The sequence below is a fragment of the Moschus berezovskii genome, chromosome 16 (genome assembly GCF_049115385.1).
Source record: "Moschus berezovskii isolate FMDL1 chromosome 16, NW_MosBer_1.0, whole genome shotgun sequence".
Taxonomy (NCBI): Eukaryota; Metazoa; Chordata; class Mammalia; order Artiodactyla; family Moschidae; genus Moschus; species Moschus berezovskii.
The window spans coordinates 38,720,330-38,744,387 of record NC_142475.1 but is presented as its reverse complement, the minus strand read 5'-3'; positions in this window follow the sequence as shown (position 1 = coordinate 38,744,387).

The following is a 24,058-nucleotide window of genomic DNA, read 5'->3' as shown; positions in this document are numbered from 1 at the left end:
CGGGACATCAGGTCCCACCGACCACCAGACCCCGGCAGTTCGGAGGGCTATGTGTGGGAGGCCAGTCAGGGCTCCAGCTGAGTGACAGCTCCAAGGATGCAGCACGGCAAGCCACAGTCAGAAGCGGGTGATGACAGTGGTGGCTCTGGACTTTCACTTGAGGAAGGGCTCCAGGCAGCCATTTGGTTGGAAGAGCGCATAAGCACTTGACCCAAGACTGAGAAAACAGCAGTCATCCACATCCAAACGTATAAGGGCTGTGGAGACGGGAGGATAGCTGCTGCTGCTGCTGCTGCTAAGTTGCTTCAGTCGTGTCCAACTCTGCATGACCCCATAGACGGGAGCCCGCCAGGCTCCCCCGTCCCTGGGATTCTCCAGACAAGATCACTGGAGTGGGTTGTCATTTCCTTCTCCAATGCAAGAAAGTGAAAAGTGAAAGCGAAGTCGCTCAGTCGTATCCAACTCCTAGTGATCCATGGACTACAGCCTATCAGACTCCTCCGTCCATGGGATTAGAGCCTCTCAAATCACACATTGCAAGCCACCTGGACACGAAGAATCGAGAAATTTCCTGGACCAGAACTCCTGAAGGTTGCTGTGCTAAGGTCCCAAGCAGAATTAGAAACGGGTTCACAGTGGGGGCACAGGATCAGGCTGCCAAAGTCAGCTACTAAATGTCCTGTCCAGAAGGCAGGACGCAGAGGAATGGGAGTGAGCCAGGCCTGGGATCTGGGGCCCTTTGTTGCCGTGCTGCAATGCTTGCTCAAGCAACAAAATACAAAGAAACTATTTGGGACTAAAACTCACTGCGTGCCTGGGCAGTTAGGGGCTTCCCCGATGGCTCTGTGGGTAAAGAATCCGCCTACAATGCAGGAAACACAGGAGATGTGGTTTAGTTCCTGGGTTGGGAAGATCCTCTGGAGGAGGGCATGGCAACCCACTCCAGTATTCTTGCCTGGAGAATCCCATGGACAGAGGAGCCTGGCGGGCTGCAGCCCACAGGGTCACAAAGAGTCGGACATGATTAAGCACCCATGTACGCACACATGTGCAGCTGAAGCAAATTCTGGACAAGAGATACAAAGAGACCAAAAACCCAACTGCCACTTCTGAGGAGCCTGGAGTAAAAACAGGGTGTGGGAAGTAAAGACAGGGTACCTGGGCATGCCCACTGCACACCACATCACCAAAGGGGTAGGCAAATCACTTAAGCCACCCCACTGGCCTGGATGGACCCCTGCCCTCACCCCATATAAGGACAAGCTTGCTCCCCCTTGGAGAGCAAGAAAGCAAGGGAAGGTGGTGTGTGTTTGTTTTTTTCCCTCATTCCCCCTGCTGCAGCAGGGGCCCCAGTAAAGCCTCGCCTGAATTTCTACTGATTAAGTAAGCCAGGAACCCCGGTCTGTAACAGGAGGGCCTGTGGTAACACCCCCATCCAGGCAATTCAGGAACCCAGTGGTCAGCAGATGGACCAGCATCCTGGGTGAGCAGGCAGTGAGGATGTCTGGATGGGGTGTGGAGGGTGGGTGGGGGCGGCCTGACCCTGTGGAGAGGCAGTGCTGGGCTCTGGTTAATTGTTTCCTGCCTCCAGCCCACACTGGCCTGGGAAGCAGGCAGGGCCCCGCTGCAGGTGGGAGAGCCATGCCTGTGGCCAGCTGCGGCTGTGACAGAGCTGGAGGAGGCTGAGTCAGGGGAAACGCCAGCGAAGGCTGGGGAGCGGGGTTGGGAACCTGCTGAAACAATCTGTGAATGTTCTGGGGAGGAGACAGATCTCCCTCCGCGTGCGGCAGGAACTTCCTTCCTTCTTTCCTTCAATTCCTTCCTCTCTCTTCCCTTGGAGGCAGGCAGCCAGAGGCAGGATGAGCTGTCTCAAGGAAGAAGCAATAAAAGCAGCTTTTAAATGACTGGAGGTCACATCCTGTGTGAAACAACAAGAAACGGGAACACAACACTACCTCTCCTGCAGAGAGCGGGCTGCCATCATCTCTGGCCAAAGGAGTCGCCGGAAGCCTTGAGGACGTCTTTATAGCCTTGGGCTGAATTGTGACACCGCAAATCTCCTTCCTTATTTCTATTTTTTTAAATTGGAGGATAATTGCTTTACACTGTTGTGTGTGTTTGCTGTACAACAATGTGACTCAGCCACAGGTATACATGTACCCCCTCGTCTTGAGCCTCCCTCCCACCCCACCCCCCATATCGCACCCTTCTAAATCATCACTGAGCACCAGGCTAAGCTGCTTCCCACTAGCTAGCTATTTTACACATGTGTGTGCTTAGTCGCTCAGTCGTGAGACCCCCCTGAACTGTACCCCACCAGGCTCCTCTGTTCATGGGGATTTTCTAGGCAAGAATACTGGAGTGGGTGGCCATGCCCTCGATCTTCCCAACCCAGGGATCAAACCCAGATCTCCTGCATTGCAGGTGGATTGTTTACCACCAGGGAAGTCCATTTTACACATGGTTATATATATATTTCAATGTTACTTTCTCAATTTGTCCCACCCTCTCCTTCCCCCGCTGTATCCACAAGTCCATTCTCTCCATCTGAGTCTCTATTCCTGTCCTCAAATAGGTTCATCACCACCATCTTTCTAGATTCCATATATATGAGTTAATATATAATATTTGTTTTTCTCTTTCTGACTTACTTCACTCTGTATGACTATGTTCATCCACCTTACTGGAGCTGACTCAGTTTTGTTCCTTTTTATGGCTGCTTTCTTCACTTCTTTGGAGAAGCTGCTAACCATGTCCACGTCAGCACCATGATCCTTTCACTTTGGACGTTTCTGCAAGGTCTTCCTCCACCACGAGTTGAGTATGGCAGCCATAACCCAATAGACCATGTCTGGAGCTCTGTTATCCTTGACTTATGCTCCTGCACATTTGGCCTAGACTCCCTACACACACACACTGCAGTCACAATCAGACAGGCCCTGAGCAAAGCTATCAGAGCTCCCCTTTCCCAACACAGCTAAAAATTGACTAATAACCTGAGAAATAGTCATTCCTTTTTTATTTTCAGATGAAAGGTAACTATCTTCAAGGTGTAAATCTTCTGAAGCCTGCCCTTTTCCATCCAGTCTTCAATCTGATGGCAACTATTTGTTAAATACAAGGAGGCAGGAGGCCGTGAAGGCAGAGCACATGACTGTCAGTGTTTTGATGCAGGACTAAGCCTCCCCCAAGAATCTTAGAAACAGAGATAAGATAGACCGCCGAGAGATGAAATGTAAAATCAGTATCTGGAAAAATAGGCCCAGTCACCTTTGTAAGGTCGGACCTTGGTGGCCATTCTGGCCTCTCCTCCTCCCCTTACCTTTCCCGCCGGTGGGAAAAGTCCCGCCAGAACTCTGACCGCTACTGCTACTGCTAGGTCACTTCAGTCGTGTACGACTCTGTGAGACCCCATAGACGGCAGTCCACCAGGCTCCGCCCTCCCTGGGATTTTCCAGGCAAGAACACTGGAGTGGGTTGCCATTTCCTTCTCCAATGCATGAAAGTAAAAAGTGAAAGTGAAGTCGCTCAGTCATGTCCGACTCTTCGCGACGCCATGGGTTGCAGCCCACCAGGCTCCTCCGTCCATGGGATTCTCCAGGCAAGAGTACTGGAGTGGGGTGCCGTTGCCTTCTCCGAACTCTGACTATTGTACTCTATTCCCTCACTCCCTCCCCCACTGCTGGAATGTCCTTGATATACCAGTTCCTGGTAGAAATCAACCCTCTCCTAACCTCCCCCTCCTAACCTCCTATCCAGAAACAGCAAGAACTATTCCGCTGCGTCAGCACAACCTTGAGCAGATCGGGCAACCAACTTGGTCTTGCCACCCGGTCTAACTGACCTATGAGGGACCACCATTCCAAACCTTGCCTCATTCAGGAAAAATTTCGCTGTTTCTTACTGTAAATCTATATAAGCTGCCCCTTGTCTTTGTTTGCACGTGGACTTCCTCGACTTCACTTGCTTGGGTCCGGGAACCCCGCCCGGGAGCGCCTCGCCATTGAAGCCTGTTACAGCACCTATTTGGTGTCTGAGTTCTTTTTATCTAACATCATTGGGCCATTTTGACCTTACAACCTTAAAGCATCAGAACGGCTCCTTGAATATGTCAGACATTTGCAGTTTTGAATGGGAAAAAAGCAGGACTGGTCCACCATCCACAGGACCATGGCAAGGTCCGGCTAGTACATCCAGGGAGCTATGAGTTGCCATGTGCTGGCTCACGTGGACCGATGAAGAGCAGAGAGAGCTACATGAACATAGATGAGCATCAGGCTGGCTGGAGCTCAGGGCATGAAGCAGGAGTTCTTTGACTCACCGAGCAATCTCTGAGGAAAATCAGAATCCTCCTATAGGCCCACAGAGGCAGAGCTCACCAGCTGAGGGTCAAGAGTACATTTAAGTTCCCTCAACACTACTGGTTCTTATAAATTGCCTTAATTACTTAATTCCCAAGTAATTTTGGTTACTGCAAGTCTGCCCTTGAGGGATTGGGTCAGTTGGAAATCTCAGTGCTATGGTAAATTCAGTCAACATTTACCGAGTGAACAAATAAGTAAAATTAAACTTCTGTGACTGCAAGATTAAAGATTTCAGTCTGAGCCATAGGCAATCCCTGGTGGCAATACCTCCCTGTGAGCAATTTGAGAGATACCCTGCTGGTCTTTCATGGGCTATGAACCACCTGCCATTGCTCCTTGGTCAAACACACAACTAACATGTTACTAACACAGACAGAAACAAATAAAACCAGCTCTTTGACCAGGAAGGAAAACACTGATACGTCAGAGAAAGCAACAAATGACTACTAGATCATGCGATTCATGTGCAGGAAAGAAGGAATGACTAAGAAGGGACTTATGGAAGAGACGTGCATGAGCTGGCTCTGTAAGGGAACAGAGGGATGGGCCATGGTGCCATAGGTAGGGATGGAAATATGTGGGACCTGCAAAGAAGGGGGGAACATTTAGAGCAGAAAGTTTCAGTGTTGAAGTCTGGGATGTGATGTCAGAGACTTCAGAATCCTGGCCAAATCCTTCAGTGTCAAATGCCAGGCTGCTGCAGGTTCATGCAGGGGAAGCAGACCTAAGAAGACCGAGCTGGTAAGAGTACATAGGCTGAGTCGCAGAAGGGAAAGACTGAAAGTAAGGGAAGAGTTAACACGCGAATGCAAGAATACACGGAAAAGGCGTGTGGAGTCTGTTTGTTTAGAAATTTGTCCCTTCCTTTAACTCTCTACATTTTTTCTCCCATGTTCTATTATGTCAACTCAGCCCACTTGATTTTGCTGACTTCTGCTCTACCATCCTGGAGAAGGCAATGGCAAGCCACTCCAGTACTCTTGCCTAGAAAATCACATGGACAGAGGAGCCTAGTGGGCTGTAGTCCGTGGGGTCACTACTAGTCGGACACAACTGAGCGACTTCACTTTCACTTTTCACTTTCACACATTGGAGAAGGAAATGGCAACCCACTCCAGTGTTCTTGCCTGGAGAATCCCAGGGACGGGGGAGCCTGGTGGGCTTCCGTCTATGGGGTCACACAGAGTCGGACACGACTGAAGCGACTTAGCAGCAGCAGCTCTACCTACATTATCTCATTTAACTCTCCCAACAAATGTATATATTCTTTTCCCCAGTGTGTAGATGAAGAGCATAGAGGCTGCTTGCAAGTTGAGTAACTTGCCTAAGGTCACACAGCTGACTAGCAAATAGTAGGTCAGAGGCAGAGCCCTGAATCCAAGCTCAGGTCTGCCTGAGCTGAAGGCCAAACATCCTTTGTGTATTTGAACAGTTTTCCAGCTATTTAGAGACATTAAATAATATAATTTCTTAGCAGAGGCTTTAAAAGTCAAGTTCTATATTTGGCATCTAGCTTTTTTTGTATGCTTTCATAACTATATCACATTTAGTCCAGGAAGACTTGGCTCTCAACAAGCATTAATTAAGCATTAGGTAAGTGAAATTCTCAAATATATTCAATTCTCATTAATATCAACAGGATCAGCATTAATTAACCCAGTAAATCACATAGGATTTGTGGCTTACAGATAAAAGTTTATTACTTCCTCACAGTAATGAAGTCCAAGAATATGCAGTTCTACCCTGGTGACTCAGTGGTAAAGAATCTACCTGCCAAAGCAGGAGACACAGGAGACTCAGGTTCGATCCCTGGGTCAGGAAGATCCCCTGGAGGATGGCATGACAATCCACTCCAGTATTTTTGCTCCTCTCCCATGGTCAGAGGTGCCTGGTAGACTGCAGTCCATGGGGTCACAAAGAGTCAGACGTAACTTAGCAACATAACAACAGTGGTGACAGTAGCACCATCGGGCCAACAAGGATCCGCGCTCCTGTCTCCCTGCTCCAGCATTCCCAACCCAGGAGCTTCCATCTGCAAGGTCATCTCAAAATCCATTATGATGCGAAGGTCTAGCTATCAGCTCCATGGTCCTGGTTGGCACTGAGGAAGTGGGGATGGGCAAGGAAAAAATGCCATTCCTCCAAGTGTCACTGTCAAAAGGTATATGTTCTAGAAGCCCTTCCTAACAAATTCCACTTGGAACTAATTGGCCATTCCAAGCAGAATGGGGGCTGGAAATGTGTCTTGTTCTAGGCAGTAATGTGCTCAGCTAAAAAAAATCTGTCACTCAGGAAGAAGGCAAGAATAGATACTGAGTAGGCAACTAACCGCCTATACCTCTCAGATCACCTGAATCAGCAAGGAAGCCAAAAATTAATTGAAATTCAGACAGTATTCTAGGATTCCATCTGCATGTGAATCATGGAAATCTGAGGCTCTTATAGCACTTTTCTGCAGGTCAAAGAGTGCAAAGATCTGAAAACATATTGAGAATCAGGCCAAAGAAAGCAAAGATTTGAAAACATAATTTGAGGACCTTTAGGAGTTTTCTTGTTGTTGTCTTTTGAAGACCTTTGGGTATTTTAAAGAAAGAAATTTGCTTCTGTCAAGTAAGCTTCATTTCCTGAGACTTGTCAAGATGTTCTCTTATTATATACCTAATATAAGCTCTTAGAATATGAAGGATGAGAAATACAGATATCAGGGTTGGGAAGGTTGATTCTGGGTCTATAGAGGATTAAACAGTGAAAAGATGGCCTTTGTACACCAACGTGAGGCTCTTCTCTGATAGCTCAGCTCATCCACAGAACTAAGTTGTATCTTGAGAATTGCAGGGTGTAAAAATTGTGTAATATTTGTAAAGCCCACCCCAAAAGGGATTATTTTGTTTCCCTAGGACCACAAGAAGTGACCTCTTATTGGTAAAGTAGATTCCTCTGGCCTTTCCCAAATGGCCAGTATGTTTTAGGATGAAGGCTGCCTTGGAAACTTTTCAAGAAAGTCAGAGTCCAGCCATCAGCCAAGCAATTCTGATTTTGGGAACTCATGACAAAAGGACCAGCTATCTCTGTGATTTTCCAGACTTGGCCAATTTATAATAAATAGATGGAAACAGTCTCTTAACCATGATTCCAAATCTTCCGATTATGCCAGAAATAAAAATCTGCAGAATTTCCAAGACGTACCATTTTTCGACACTGTAAAAATAACATAAGAGCATTTTCAATTTACACTAACTTGGGAAAACCATTATAAGATAGTGCTGAGTTGAGATCAACAGCTCTAGGTCACCTTTAAATAAAATAGTAACCATTTTTTAGAGACGAGGGGTTTCAGTGTTTTACCATTCTGGAAGTAAACTGCATCAGCGTTCCTTCTGTTTCAATGAGCACAGCTGTCTGGATAGGGACGTAAACATCCCCCAGCCGTGTTGTGAATCCAAACACAACAATGTCAGGCGGCTGTGTGAGAACCAGGAAACGAAGCTGACTACAAATTGCACAAGAACTGACGTAGTCTCATCATCCAATCAAAATGAAATAGGACCTACAAAACAATAGACTTGAGCCTCTTTTAGACATTAACCCTTTTGTCAATACATGCTTCTCCTAGAAATGGAAAATACTGATGGAACTCTGTATTAATTTTCTTTCTTTTTTTTCCTTATTTCAAGCCACCGGGTCCTGACAGAGAAATCAATAGGTGTGTTAGAATGATTTATTTTAATTATTCAGGGTCTCTAAAGAACAGTAGAGGGGATTCCCTGACCAGCCAGTGGTTAGCACTTTCACTGCTGGGGGCCTGGTTCCATCCCTGGTCAGGGAACTAAGATGCTGCAAGCCTTGCAGTGCAGCCAAAAATAAAATAATATAAAGAACAGGGGAAACACCTTTTAAAATCTTTTAAATTTTCTTATTTGGCTGCATTGGGTCTTAGTTGCAGCATGTGGGATCTAGTTTCCTGACCAGGGACTAAACCTGGGCCCCCTATATTGGGATCTTGGAGTCTTAGCCACTGGATCACCAGGGAAGTCCCCAGGGGAGATATCTTAACGTGAGTTGAGCCAATGTAAATATAAGGCCTGGGGTAGTGGATGGGGGTCTCTAAAGCACCTGCCACCCAGGTGGGTCCTCAAGGGCACAGGCAAGATGTACTTAATTCAACTCTAGATATGGATATTGATCAAGCATCTTTGCCACACCGAGTCCCATTGTAGCCCCAGGGACTCAGTGACGATGTGGCCCGGACCTTGAGGAAGCTCACTGTCTCATGAAGAGGAGTGGGCGTGCACAGAAAGGCCTCACAGCACTGCGGCTTAAGTCCGGCTTAACATAAGGATGACCAGCCTGCCTTAGGAGCAGAGTAAAGATGATCTAGGAGAGATCACCAGAGACAGAATATTTGATATTCAAGTATTTTTTTTTTACAAATTACTCCTTTCAAACTTTTTAAGATACAGACTTCTAGTCAAAGCTCTGATCGTAATCAAATGACATTAAAACAAAAAATAAAAAAGATACTCCAGCTGGGAATGTTCTGTGTCTTGATGGTGACAATGTTTATCCCAGTAGACACATTTGTCAGCACTCACTGAGCTAGACACTAAAATGGATGCCTTTTATTGGAAGAAATTCATTCCCAAATAACTCCTGGATCAAAGCAGAAATCAAAACTAAAAATACAGTTGTAGAAAACAGTGAAAAGGAAAGGAGCTCAGAGGATTTCCCTGGTGGTCCAGCAGTGAAGACGCCACATTTCCACTGCAGGGAGAATGTGTTCAATCCCTGGTTGGGGAGGTAAGATATCACATGCCATGTGGGACCACCCCAAAAAAAATTTTTTTTAAAGAAAATGGAAAGCATTCATACCCAGGCCTGAGGACATGGCTAAGTTGGACTTGGAAGAAAATTCTTGTTCTTAAATGTTTACATTATTCCAGAGAAAAGAACAATGGTGAAGGCACTTTTAGAAATCCTGATGAAACTCTATATTAATTTTATTATTTTATTTTCTATATTTTATGATGTTTTGACTTCTTGAGGGGCCTAGCTGGCCAGGGAGAGACTGTCTCTCCCAGGGCTAATTCCTAGGATAATAATTTAGGGATTGCCTGTGAACACACTTTTCATATGCAGACCAGCCAATCCTGAGTCCATTTCCCTAGCCACCTTCTATATCTAACAGGATCATTCAAAATAGCCAATCCTGAAATGTTTCTCCTGCTCTGCCTGCCTTTCCCACAGAAAACACAGCAGAGACCTTAGCCTATGTGTTCCTATCACTCCTTTCTGTCTGCTGACTGACGGATGCTTACCCATGTGGCCCCTCTCCCTTTGGGAAATGCAATAAAAACCTTCCTTTGGTGACAATAGATATGCTATCATAAAGTCACCTCTATCACTTAAAATTTCTTGGGTACCAATATAGACACAAAGCCCCACTGACTAGTGTTTCAGAACATGGTACTAAAAGCAGATGTAAAAGTCTCAGTTCTTTGTCCACTATCCACTCAGCCAGGCCCAGTCTGTGCAGTTGGATAAATATGACATCTGGCAGGGGAAAAATACTTTCCCAAGTGTTTAAGTGTCAGAAAAATCTCACCTCACAAGACTCCAATACAGTTGTGCCCTAACTTTCCTCTTGCGCGGAGAACAAAAGGGAAGCTCCTTCCACACAACAAAACTCTCCTACCCAGGATGCAGGATGCAGACTCACCCTCCCACCCCCTGCCTGGTCCACGTGGCATCCCAGACTCATGCAGCAGTAACCAATGGCAGCCTGTGGGCCATGTCTGACCCACAGATGGATCTTACTTGGCTGTCATATGTTTAAATTTAAGCCAACATTTTAAAGTCATGAAATTTCATACAAAAATCTAGATTTCCAGCTTCTTTTAAAATCTGAGAACTTGTGTGCTGCTGGCCTGTTTTCCCACCTGGCCACCACCAGCTGCAGCCAAGGTGAGTGTGATACTTAACTGGGGCTTGTCCTCTTCAACCCCCAATGCTCCGTTGGTTCAGAACACTGAGAGCAAGTGTCAGTGGCCTTTTAACCTTGGGCTTGCTCAGTTTATCTCATACTAGAGGTATTCTGTGCCTTCAAGGAGCCTCAAATAAAGGGCTCTGGAACAAGACACTCCCTGGGTCCAAACCCTGGGCTTCCCGCTATTGTCATGAGTTTGACCTCAGGCAGTTTTGCTCATCAGTTTATGCCTCAATAACCTCATCATTGAAAGGAAGAAAAAGAATAGCACGTACCTGGCAGAGTGGTTGTAATGGTAAAAGATTTAAAAGCACTTAAAATGATGTCAAAGTGGCACAAAATAAGAGTACAGGATCTTAGCTTTTAAAATTCATGTTTCTATTCAAAATTGAGTCAGGGGGAGCAGGGAGGTGGGGCAGGATGAACTGAGAAGACTCAGTTTAAGACACATATTTAAAAACACTGAAAAAATGTTTCTTGATAGAATGAATAAAACTAACTGCACGCCGCCCCCCCCCCCGCCCCCCGCCCAGATGTTGAGCAGGGAAACCACCAGCCAGCTTTGTTCAGTCACTGCTTGTCTGGACACTGGGGGCAGTGCCATTTAATGGAGCCCAGCTTCAGGCTTTCTGGTCCCTGGTCCAACATGTGAACTCTTTCCAGAGTATTCTTCCCAGAGAAAGCTCTACTCATTTCCCCCACCTTTAAAGGAGTCAACCTGCCTAGTCTGACAGCAAGGTCCCCTATGATCACTGCCTCATCACTCCATTTCTATAGGTTGCATTTCAGCCAGATGACCAGCTGACCATCTCCCCAGATAAACCATCAAACATCTCCTGAATTAACAACAGAACACCTCCCACACCTACAGTGCTCGAGGCCACCTCTGGATCTAGTTCCTGTCATGTTCTTCCTGTCCTTCACACAGATGAGTCAGATCCAATCCTCCTCCAGCTTTGACACAGAGGATTTCTTCTTTATGAAATTGTCTTAATCTTTCCACTTGAAAATAAGCTTGCTCTCTAAACTCCCTTGGCTTTTTCTCTTACAGCACTTCACACTTTATTCACTGAATTGAAGTTAAATGCATATGTCTCTTCTTTTTCTCACTAAACTGTAAAATTCCTGAGAGTGTTCTTTATTTCTTAAAGCACCAATCACAGAAAAATGCATTTAACCTGAAATTAACTAAGAGACTGGAGAACAATTTTTTTTTCCTCTTTTGAAAATATCTCCTAAGAGATAGTCTGGTTTTGGTACAACACCAAATTCAGCTAACAGTGACAGCCTCTTTCAATTTCCCAGAAAAGCAGTGGAAGGTGAGTCATGGGCAGTGGGGATGGGGAAGCTGGTGGGGAGGAAAGGAAAGGAAAGGAAAATACAATACATTCAAAATTCAAGTGATTGCCAGAACTGGAATGAATTTTCAGGGATGTCAAGACAAGTTGGACTAGATGTAGAAACATAAATCCTAGTGCACAAATGCAAGGCTACTTGAAACAGAGTAAACCCACCCACCAAGAAGAAAGTGGGAAGCTGTTATGAGAAAATAGAACTAAGGAATTCCCTGGAAGTCCAGTGGTTAGGACTTCAAGATCTCACTGCCTAGAGTGCAAGTTTGATTCCTAGTTGGGGAAATAAAAGTCCTACAAACTGAGCAGTATAGCCCAAAAAACAAACAACAACAACAAAAAAAAAACCCACTCTTAAAAGTAAGAACATAAAAAGGATGAAACAACAACCAGGGAATAAAGTAAGGAAGCTGTCAGTAAAATACCATTCCCTTCAAAATGCAAGTGAAGATGCAAATATATCAAAAATCTAAGATTGTTGGGATTATGTCTTTTCCCCCATGCTGATTTGTAATTTCTAGCTTTTCTAGGACTGCTTCTATAAAAATAAAAAAATAGCTACAATTACTTGTCTTAAAAGTTTCATGAAATACAAAATAGTGACATGAGATCTCATATTGCCCATTAGAATAGAACTTCTAACTACCTATTTTATTTATAGTTAGTATTTATTAAGTGGCTCAGCAGTAAAGAATTCACCTGCAATGCAGGAGATGCAAGTTTGATCCCTGGGTCAGGAAGATCCCCTGTAGGAGGAAATGGCAACCCACTCCAGTATTCTTGCCTGGAAAATCCCATGGACAGAGGAGCCCGGTGGGCAACAGTCCATGGGGTCACAGAGTCAGACACACCTGAGCGAATGAGCACACACACATGCACACACACACACACACACACACACACGCACTGAATAATACACTGTGATTTATTATCACCTCGATTTGTCATCAGGTCACACAATTTACTTTTAGGAAACTGAGGTTCGGCAAAATTAAATAACTTGCTTCAGGTCCCACGGGTTGGAAATGGAAGAGGCCAGTTTCAGCTGGAATCTTGGATCCATTCCATGGCTTTAGTTTGAAACAACAGGTATATGCACACACAGTTCTGCAGGGGGCGCTGGGAGACACTCACCTGCTGCTGCAGGAAAAATAAATGTTACAATCTTTCTAGAAAGCAATTGTGCAGTGAATGTCAAGGGTTTTAAAAATGTTCACACTCTCTGCAAGTAATAACTTTAGGAATATATGCTGAGGAAATAAGCTGATAGTCTCCAAAATTTATGAATAGGGTGTTCACAGCATCATTATTTATTACAGTGAGAAAATGCAAACAGAAAGCTGAGTGCTGAAGAATTGATGCTTTTGAACTGCGGTGTTGGAGAAGACTCTTGAGAGACCCTTGGACTTCAAGGAGATCAAACCAGTCAATCCTAAAGGAAATTGTCCTGAATATTCATTGGAAGGACTGATGATGAAGCTGAAGCTCCAACACTTTGGCCACCTGATGCAAAGAACTGACTCACTAGAAAAGACTCTGATGCTGGGAAAGATTAAAGGCAGGAGGATATGGGGATGACAGAGGATGACAGGGTTGGATGGCATCTCCGACTCAATGGACATGAGTTTGAACAAGCTCCAGGAATTAGTGGTGGACAGGGAAGCCTGGAGTGCTGCAGTCATGGAGTCACAAAGAGTCAGAAACGACTGAGCAACTCAACTGAACTGATACCCTAACTCTGTCCCCAAAATCATCATAGATATTTGTTTATGTTAATATGATTTCCCAGGTGGCTCAGTGGATAAAGAATCCACCTGCAATGCAGGAGACATGGGTTCAGTCCCTGGGTCGGAAAGATTCCCTGGAGGTGGGCACAGCAACCCTCTCCAGTATTCTTGCCTGGAAAATCCCATGGATAGAGGAGCCTGGTGGTCTACACTCCATGGGGTCACAAAGTGTCAGACAGGACTGAGCAACTGAACTGAACTGATATGTCAAAGAAGTGTGTGTGTGTGTTCAGTTGCTCAGTCATGTCCAACTCTTTGCAACCCCATGGACCATAGCCCGCCAGGTTCCTCTGACCATGGGATTCCCCAGGCAAGAATTTTGGAATGGGTTGCCAATTTCTACTCCAGAGGATCTTCCCAACCCAGGGATCTAACTCGCTTCTCTTGTGTCTCCTGCACTGGCAGCTGGATTCTTTACCACTAGCACCAGCAGAGAAATAAAATGAAAGTTGCCCAGTCGTGTCCGACTCTTTTCGACCCCGTGGACTGGAGCCCGCCGGGCTCCTCTGTCCATGGAATTCTCCAGGCAAGAATACTGGAGTGGGTTGCCATGCCCTTCTGCAGGGGATCTTCCTGACCCAGGGATTGAACCCAGGTCTCCTGCACTGCAGGCAGATTCTTTACTGTCTGAGCTATCAGCGCCACCTGGGAAGATATGTCAAAGAAGGGAAACAGTTAAATAAATGATAGTGTTTCCATTTTAAATGATTTTCAAAGACTTCAATGACATGGAAAAATCTTAAATAAAAGAAGTGAAATATGAAATCTAATTTTATATAATTCAGTTTTGTAAATATACAGAAATCTATGTTTACATGTATAGAAAAAGAACTAGGAGGAACATCACCCAGCTGGCATTCATTGTGATGAGAGCAGAGATATTTTTTAAATTTTTTCTGCGCTTTTCATATTTATTATGATAAATACATTATTTCATTTTCATAAAAATAAATTTTCTTATACAAGATTCATTCTTTAAAAGCCTGATCTATATTCAACTTTCTGGATTGCACCTGTTGCCTCAAAAACACCTTTATTTAAAAGGAATGTTTTCAGATTTTCCCCTGGAGAAGAAAACGGTGACCCACTTCAGTACTCTTGCCTGGAAAATTCCATGGATGGAGGAGCCTCGTAGGCTACAATCCATTGGGTCACGAAGAGTCAGACACGATTCAACAACTTCACTTTCCTTTCCTTTTTCAGATTTTAGTTAATCCCCAAAATATTTAAGTAAATTTTAAGCATTCTATATGAACCATGTTAATGTTAGCAATGTAATATAATGAATATAATCACATAGAGCCCCCAAATTAAAATGTAATCACTGCTAGACAAAAAATTAGAAAATTGTCTTTATCTGCTGCAAAGATCTGTTTATCTTGAATCCAACCTACTGGAAAACTAAGATAAACATAATTATTCCATGCTGTACAATTGAAGGATAATTACTGTTCATAATAATGACTCAAAGGCATTGCAAGACCCTGAAATGTCGCCTAAGCCCCCAAAGAAAATTTGCATTGCAATGCATTGCATTGCCTAGCTTCGTCATTAAGACTGTTCTATTGTTCTGGATTCTCAGAAAATTGACTAACCTACATTTGGCAGGTATAGTTACTTTCAGTAAGCTAAAATTATCTATCATTGAGAATGCCCTATTCCTCCATGCCTTTGAATAAACTGGAGTGCACTATATATTCATCAAAATTCATTCAGAAAAAATGAGGAGTATGAAATGCCTCTGAGCTCTTTAAGTTTACCTTGATGACAGGGGGTAGGCAAGGAGGCTGGGAGTCAGAAAAACAGAGACTATATGGGATTGATAAAAGGAGAAAGAAACCCTGCAGGTGGTTCCAGAGTAGCTGGGAAGATCCCTGTCTAAAGATAATGTGACGTTGGAACTGCCAAGTTCCATTAGCAAAAGTGGGTGAAGGGAAACTTCAGCACAACTGCTAAAAAGAAGTCAGAAGCCAGGAGAATTTTGGCAAGCACGGAGCTTGGAGCAAGTCCTGCTGTGGAACCTGCAGGATGCTCTCGGCAAAGGACAATGGCAGCAAGAACCTTTCTTCTCAGTGTCCCCTGGTGGAAACGCAGTGCACTGCCATCCTGAGAATAGAAAACACGACCCCAGGGCTTCAGGTTTGTGGTCAGCGCTCCCAGCAGCGATCACCCATGTTGTCCTTCCAAAGGGCTTCTTTGGGCTTCCCAAAATCACACGGTGGCTGCCTGGGACCCCGTTGGAGTGGAAAGAACTGTGCTGAACTGTTGACAGAGAGAAGCTGAAGGCTGGTGAGCAGTACTGGGCAGTGGTGGTGTTTACCAAGCGCCACAGAGAGAATGGCAAGTTGGCTAGCATCACAGCAGCCTTGCGGCTTTTAGATCCACCCACAGACAGACCACGGTTGACCAAAGGCGGCGGTACCTGTCTGTGGAAATAATTGCTATTGTACCAGAAAATCCATGAAGCCATTGGCTAAAGTAATGTGTCCATCTAGAGCTGTGCTGCCCAATACGACAGGCACATAGTCACATGTGGCTATTTAAATTAATTAAAATTAAACTGCAGCCACATTTTAAGTGCTCGGTAGCCACATGTTTTGGTGGCTACTGTGTTGGACAGTGCAGATATAGAAACACTCCCATCATCAAAGGAAGTTCCGCTGAACTTACACTTAAGCCAACGTTAATATATCAACAGAGTGAAATACAAGAGGCTTATGAGTTTTTAAGACAAGATTGTTGGTTGTGTGTGCTCTGTCGTGTCTGACTCTTTGCGGCCCCGCGGATTGTAGCCCGCCAGGCTTCTCTGTCCATGGGATTCTCCAGGCAAGAATACTGGAGTGGGTTGCCATTTCCTCTTCCAGGGGATCTTTCTAACCTGGAATAAAACCCACATCCCTTTCATCTCCTGCATTGGCAGGTGGATTCTTCACCAATTGAGCCACCTGGGAAGCCCAAGACAAGATATTAATACAAGAACTTAATAAACGTTTGTGCTTGCGCCTGGTTGCTTTGAGCTAAGCCCCATGGACCTTCAGGTGTACCAATTTATCCTCCTTTTGCTGGGAATGTTTGAGAAGTATCACACAGTGGTCAGTAAGCACCTAGAACACTGCATCCAGCATCCCTTACATACTGTGTATTGGTTTCATGAACCAGAGGAGAAGCCAGATTTTGAGATTAAGACTATTCTCTTGGACTCCTCCTGCTTCTAAGCAGCTTCTTGTTCAAAAGTAATAATTAGCTACTCTCAGAAGCAGAAAAGTAAGTTCAATTTTCTTTTTTACCCTCAGATCTTCAAGACCCAGTAGTCATCCTTCCCCTTCCATCCTTTGGCTAAGCCACACAAACTGGTGGGAGAATCACAGGCAAAATGGCCCAGTTCCCCTAAGCATGAAAACAGGTAAAAAAGGGGGCAAATGTTTGTAATGCAAGGATTCTTTCCAGAGTAATTTTAGCATTTATTAGTCATTGTGTGCTCTAGAATACATGCGTGTCTCTAAGGACCTCGTGCTTCCTGTGGCTGTTTTAACCTCCACCCCACCTTGGTGAGGTTCAAGCAGCTCTAGAAGAATGCTCTCTAGTTCAACAATTGAATATCTTAAGCACAATAAGTCAATCTTTTAAAAAAAAATGAGGCTGAAAGTCAAACCTTGTAAAATAAATTAGACATTTTATAGTGTTGTTCTGATTACATACAATTCCCACAAGAAGGGAAGTACCTTTAAAATAAGGACTATTCAATACTAGTACAGGATTTCCTCTCGTTGTTGATAATTTCCTCCTAACAGAAGACATGACACAGTCCAAACCAAATTCAAAGGAGGTGTCCAGAGACTACAGGGCATCTACATTCCATGGGGAACATTGTTCAGTCTAATTGATGTTTTCCTTACAAAGCCATAGTGAGTGGAACTATTTTTATCCAGAACAGATAGGTTCCTGCTTAAAGGTATGATTCGCTCACCCCAACTCGTTTTATATATAGTCAGAATCACAACGTGTCCCCTGGAGAAGGAAATGGCCGCCCATTCCAGTATTCTTGCCTGGAGAATTCCATGCACAGAGGAGCCTGGGGAGCTACATTCCATGGTGTTGCAGAGTCGGACATGACTGAACTGACTTAGCATGCATGCACACATAACATGTACCTTTTCAAAGTGAAAGTTTCCATGAAATGTAAGAAACAATAGGCAGATGTACATGCCAAACTATGTTCTCACTCAGCAGGCAAACCTTTACCAGCCACAGAGTTTTGAATTGTGGAAAGTCATATCTTCCTCTTTGCTAGCACAATGACACATGTTATCTACAAATCCACTAAAGTTACCTGTAGAGGCTGATGCCTTTAGTTATATATGGTCAAGTTCTTTAAACAGACCGTAAACCTTGATTCTTGTATATACAATGGCAGTAAAATCAGTAAGCACATTTTGGCAGAACATTTTTCTAATTTCCTCCCTTCAGTCAGAGAGGCACAATTCAACCTCACAATCTGGCCAGACTTTCTAGAAGTAAATTAAGATTAGCCTTTTGTCCAATTATACAAACACACCTAATGAAGAAGGTGGTTCTTACATTAGGATGAATTAGATCAAAGCTATGATTGTGAAAAATGAAACTGCCTAGAAGGGAGAAAATGTAACAAAACAGTAGTAGGAAACTTTTAAGAGCCTTAAAGACTTCTGGAATTTTAGCATGAGAACTTCACACAAGCGGAGGACACGAGTCAGCATAGCCCAGAGCTCACCTACAGGCATTCAAGAAATGTATATATGAAGAATGATTCATTATAATGAATAATCTAATTAATTGTCACAATAATATTACATGTTTCCCAGGTCACGTCAGCAATCTAATGGCTAAAGTAAATTCACAGCAAGAGCAACAATAACACTATTTCTTTAGCTTCATGTTTTCCCGCTACCATGTCTAAAAAAGCTAAGAAGGTGGGCTCATAATCCAGAAAGATCAGGTTAGAATTCCTGTCTCAATACTCACTAGCTGTGTGCGAGTCCTGGGCATGTAATTTACTTTCTCTGGAGACTCTTTCCTCATCGGCAGACCGATTATAATCACGGAACCTACTTTACTGTGATGTGAACATTTAAATGAGCCTGGGTGTGGATAGCTGAATGTGCTAATCATACATGACTAATAAATGATTGTGTTCAGTCACTTCAGTCATGTCCGACTCTGAGACCCTATGGACTGTAGCCCGCCAGGCTCCTCTGTCTATGGGATTTCCCAGGCAAGAATATTGGAGTGGGTTGTCCTTTCTTCTCCAGGGGATCTTCCTGACCCAGGGATCAAACCCGTGTCTCCTAAACTGTGACATTTTTTTTTACTGCTGAGCCACCAAGGAATCCTATTATAAACAATTACATTATCATTCAGGTATATAATTAACCTATTGCCATCGTTATCATTATTATACTGTTGTTGTCATCTTGCTCTCATTGTGGTGGTTACTCTCAAGCTCAGTTCCCCACAGCTAGCTTCTTTTAGTGGCCCAGGGATAGCTCACAACTTCTTCTGGCATCAAGATGACATTTTCCTTTTCTCCTATTTAGCAGCTGCTACCAAAGTTGTCCGCACCACCTCAAAGCTGCCAAGACCACAGAAGCATCATGGCTTCCCTACATCCTTTCCAGACCCTTTGTGCTCAGAAGGCTTCCGTCTGGGGCAGAGATAGCTGAAGAGTAGGGAACATGGAGAGCTGGTTCTATTCTCCATCAGCTTTGACAGTGACCTGTGCAGAAAACACCCTTCATCCCCAATCACACTGGGCGCTGTAGCTCAGCTTGGGGTTCTCAGTGCCATTACAGCCATGTTAGTGAAATGCCTCTTTAATTTTCAGGACTCTCCTTATTTCAGGTCCTGGCATGGGTCCTTGGGGACTGAGCTGGAAGAAAATCTAGATGACAGACACCATGCTGTCTTCAAAGCAACCCACCCTCCCACCCCAGTCCCCCCAGCCCTCTACAGCCGTGTTCGAAGGTGGCTTGTGCTTGTTTTTGTCAGTCCCTTCTTCCCTTGAGTACTTCCCTCAAATCACCTGAGTCCTTCCTATAACCACTGTCACCCAGATAAGAACAAACCTGACTGCATCCTTGGGCAGAGTTAGCCTGGAAACCCAGACTGAGGACTGTCTCCCCCACCCAGACCTGCAGCAGAAGTAAAGAGTGCTGGATCAAACCCTGAATTCTTTGGCCAAAATATTGTGACGATTCTGTAGGGCCTAAAGTTTATAAATCTGGGGGCCACTTAAAATGCACGAAACAGTATATCTTTACAAACTTTACATGAGTGCAGGCAAACACATTGCCACAGCCCTCCCAGGCTTCAAAAGGGGCCCGTGCTTGTGGAGGGCCGTGAAGTCCCGCCTCTGATTTTTCCTGTGGCTGTCACTGCCAAGTGCCTGCGTGTGTTACATGCTTGTGGCAATCCCAGTGTAAACAGACAGAAGTGTAAAAAGAAACGCTAGGTCATTCAGGTGACTATCCTAAAGCTGCAGACAGTCTTGTAAGAACCGGGAGACATGTATCCCCTCCACTTCATCAACTCCGATGATGGGAGGCTGACCATGAACACACCCAAAGGTAACATTCTTGTGCCATTTTAACTTGATTTGGCCCAACGCTGCTCATTGTTTGGTCAGCTGGGGCTTTTCTTTCTGTTTGTTAATTTTGAATTTAATTCCTTTGCTGTTACATATGCTGAGAAATGATCTTTTTCATCCTATTGCCCTGAGCATCCTTGGAGGTCCCCCCAACCTCCTGCTGCACCCAAGAGGGGAGGAGTGGAGTATTGTTTTGTTTTGTTCCTAAACTCTGCAAATAATAGAAGAAATGATATTGTTTGCATTGGGTGCACCTGCTTCCCTAAACCGGGGTGAGGTGGTTTGTTGTGTTTTTTTTTTTCCTCTCCACCCCCACTCTCCTTTTATCTTGCCTGGGCCTCCTTTGTTGTTTGGTGGGAATGTAAGTGACTCCTGCTTTCTTAGGGAACTTCCTATCCCAGGGAATTCAGAGATTCTCCCCAGGGGCGCCCAGAGACGGTATTGTTTTATTCCCCAACCCCCACCCCACTCCCGTTCCACATGAACCACATAAACATGCTCCCAGACACAGAAGATGTTTGTATAAAGAAGCAAAAGCAATGCAGTCCCAGAAAGGTTTCCTGTGTGTGTGCTCTGTGTGTGTGTGCGTGAATGTGTTTTTACACACATATGTGCATGTTACAAAAAAAAAAAAGGGAAACCTGTGTGGTTTTCTACAGGCATTCTCTTTAATCTTGAATACAACAGAATTAAATACAGGATTTTCTTCTCCTGCTTCTTTCTTCTCCAAGCTACAAGATAGCCCCAGGTAATCAGCAACTCTTCCTCTGACCTTCTTTCCCCAGGACACATCTCTGCCCCTAGTTGGGGGTCAGTGAACAGTGCCCATCACAAAGCTCACAGTGGGTGCAGGGAGAAAGGCACTCAGCCCAGCTAGTTCTATTTTGTGAGTCTCTGGGTAAGGGAGAACATACCCTGCTTTGCCTGTGTACCCCCAGCTTCTGGCAAAGAGCCTCACACATAGAACACTCCCAATAAATATTTGCAGAATGAATGTTGCATGATGTGACTTTGGGCAAGCCACTTCACAGCTCTGGCTCCGGTTTTCTCTTCCATAAAGAAGACAGTATTCTTGTCTGAAAAATCCCATGGACAGAGGGACCTGGCAGGCTACATACAGTCCAAAGGGTCTCAGAGTCGGACATAACTGACAGAGCACACACTCACATATAAGACAGTCGATGTCTTGAATTTTTTCTAATGTTATTAGGATTCTCTCTGTCTAAAATGGATTTGGATTTATCTCTTTATAATAGTTAGGATTAGATGCATGTAACAGAAAAAAAAAAGTGTTAAGTAGTGTCTTAGATAAGAAATTCTCCTCTCATGTAAAAGAAGTTCAAAGGTGGGCTGTTCGGGGCTCCGAGATGTCACTGGAGACTCAAGCTGCCATCTTTCTGTCTTGTCATCCTCAGTCCAAGAGAGATGCTGTGGTCAGTGGCCACTACGTCCTCCTTCTAGATGAACAGGAGGAGGAGGTGTGAGAAGACCAAGGGCCCCCTTTGCAGCCAGCCCCAGTGAACCAATGTCCTAGAAATCTCACTCACCATTCTGTTTAAATCTCATTGGCCAGAATTGAGTCACACGGCCAACCCTACTTGCAAGGACGCACATACATTCTTTCAGCTGGACACAATATTTCCCCAGATAAACACCAGGGTTATGTTACTAAGGAAGAAAAGGAAAATGGATATTGGTGTCAAGTGGCAATCTTGCTACCTTATTCAACATTGTTTGGCCTAATTTCACCCTGAAGTAGCTGCTCCACTTTTAAACTACCTGCCCCTATGTTTTTGAGATCTTAAAGGCTTCCCAAATCCTGATGACATTTTCACTAGTCCTTGAAAAAATGAGCAAGAGAATTGGTATTTTTCAAATGCTAAATTTATAATTAAATATATTTGGCTAAAAGGACTACCCTTTATTTGGTGATCATTTTCATTTTTTTCTCTCACATGAAAACTGGCTTTTTTCATGAAATGTTGCCTATGGAAGAAGATAGTTTGTTTTTACTTTGAAAAATAAAGATTTTAAACTCTATGTCAGTCATCTGAGTTTTTGTAAATTGGTTTTTTTTATATACTAAAGTGTGATTGATTTAGAATGTCGTATTAATCACTGCTGTATGGCAAAGTGATTCAGTTTTACATATGTATATGTATATATATATTTTTATATTCTCTCCCATTATGGTTTATCTCAGGATATTGACTATAGCTCCCTCAGCTATATGTTGGACCTTGTTGTTCATCCATTCTATATGCAATATTTTGCATCTGATAACCCCTAACTCCCAGTCCACCCCTTCCTCTTACCCCCTCTCCCTTGACAACCACAAGTCTGTTCTCTATGTCCATGACTCTGTTTCTGTTTTATAGATAGGTTCATTTGTGTCGTATTTTAGATTCCACATATGAATGATATCATATGGTATTTTTCTTTGTCTGACTTACTTCACTTATTATGATAATCTCTAGGTCTGTCCATATTGCTGCAAATGGCATTATTTCATTTTTTTTTTATGGATGAGTATGAAAATTGGTTTTGTAAATAATGAAAGTTTAATTCTCTCCCCAGACTTCCTCATCTAAGGACAGAGAGTTGAGGACAGTAGACTAGAAAAACTTTAGGTAGGACTGTCTGTACCCCATCAATAATAGTACAGAAATGGAGAACAGAGGTGTAGTTCATTCACGAGGAACAGAAGGGACTTCCCTGATGGTTCAGTGGTTGGGACTCTGAGCTCTCAAGGCAGGGGACCAGGGCTGGATCCCTGGTCGGAGAACTGGATCCCGCATGGTGCAGCTAGGACCCAGTGCAGGCAAATAAAGTTGAAAAAAAAGAAAAAGAGGAACATAAACCTTCTCAAATCATTTTTTTCTTTTTTTGTAATTGAAGTATAGACGGTTTAAAACACTGAGTTAGTTTTGTGTGTACAGCACAGTGATTCAGTCAAACATGTATTTTTCTCTGATTAATATATGCACGCTACTATATATAAAATAGATAAAAAGTTAGGCCCTACTGTACAGCACAAGGAACTCTACTCAATATTTTGTAATAACCTACAAGGAAATAGAATCTGAAAAAGAAGCTAAACCCTCTCAGCTCTCGAAATCAAGGCAACTTTGTAAGAGGGAGGCCCTCAGTATATAGAAACCAGAGTCTGGTTCCTGAACTCTGCCTGCCAGAGTTCAAATACCACCCCCAGAACGTACCAGCTGAGTAATGTTAAACAAATTATTTAACCTCTTGATGACCAACTTTTTTAATCTATAAAATGAGAATAATAATAGAATCTCTCTTAAAGAGATTTTTCTGAGGATTAAATTAGAAAATACACAGAAAGAGCTTAGCATGCACCTATTACATAGGACAGAGTTCAGAAATGCCACTTATTATCACAGGATTTTATTCACCTGTGAAGAGCTAGAAAGCCAAAATTATTAATGGCTTGAACACAGAAATGTTTGTCATTTTGTCCAGAGCACAACTGGAGTAGCAATTCCTCGGACACTAGGGACCAGCTCTTTCTTTCTTTTTGCTCCACCATCCTCAGCTTGTTACACACTTGTAACAAGTGTGTATGTGCTCCAGCTATCGCATACACGCTCAAGAAGAAAAAAGACAGAAGATTGCACCTCTACCTTTACTTTCAAAACTCCTGCACAGCACTTCTGATTATAACACCTTGAGCCACGTTTAGTCCTCTGATGACACCTAGCTAAAGTGGGGGTTTTAGATGGGGGGCATGGCTGTCCTGCGTACAAAATGAGATCCTGTTAATTAAAAAAGGCGAGAATGAGGGATTTACTTGGTGGTCCAGGAGTTAAGAATCTGCCTTCCAATGCAGGAGATGCAGGTTTCATCCCTGGTCGGGGAACTCAGACTCCACATGCCTCAGGGCAACTAAGCCCATGTGCTATAGCTAGAAAAAGCCTGCATGCCAC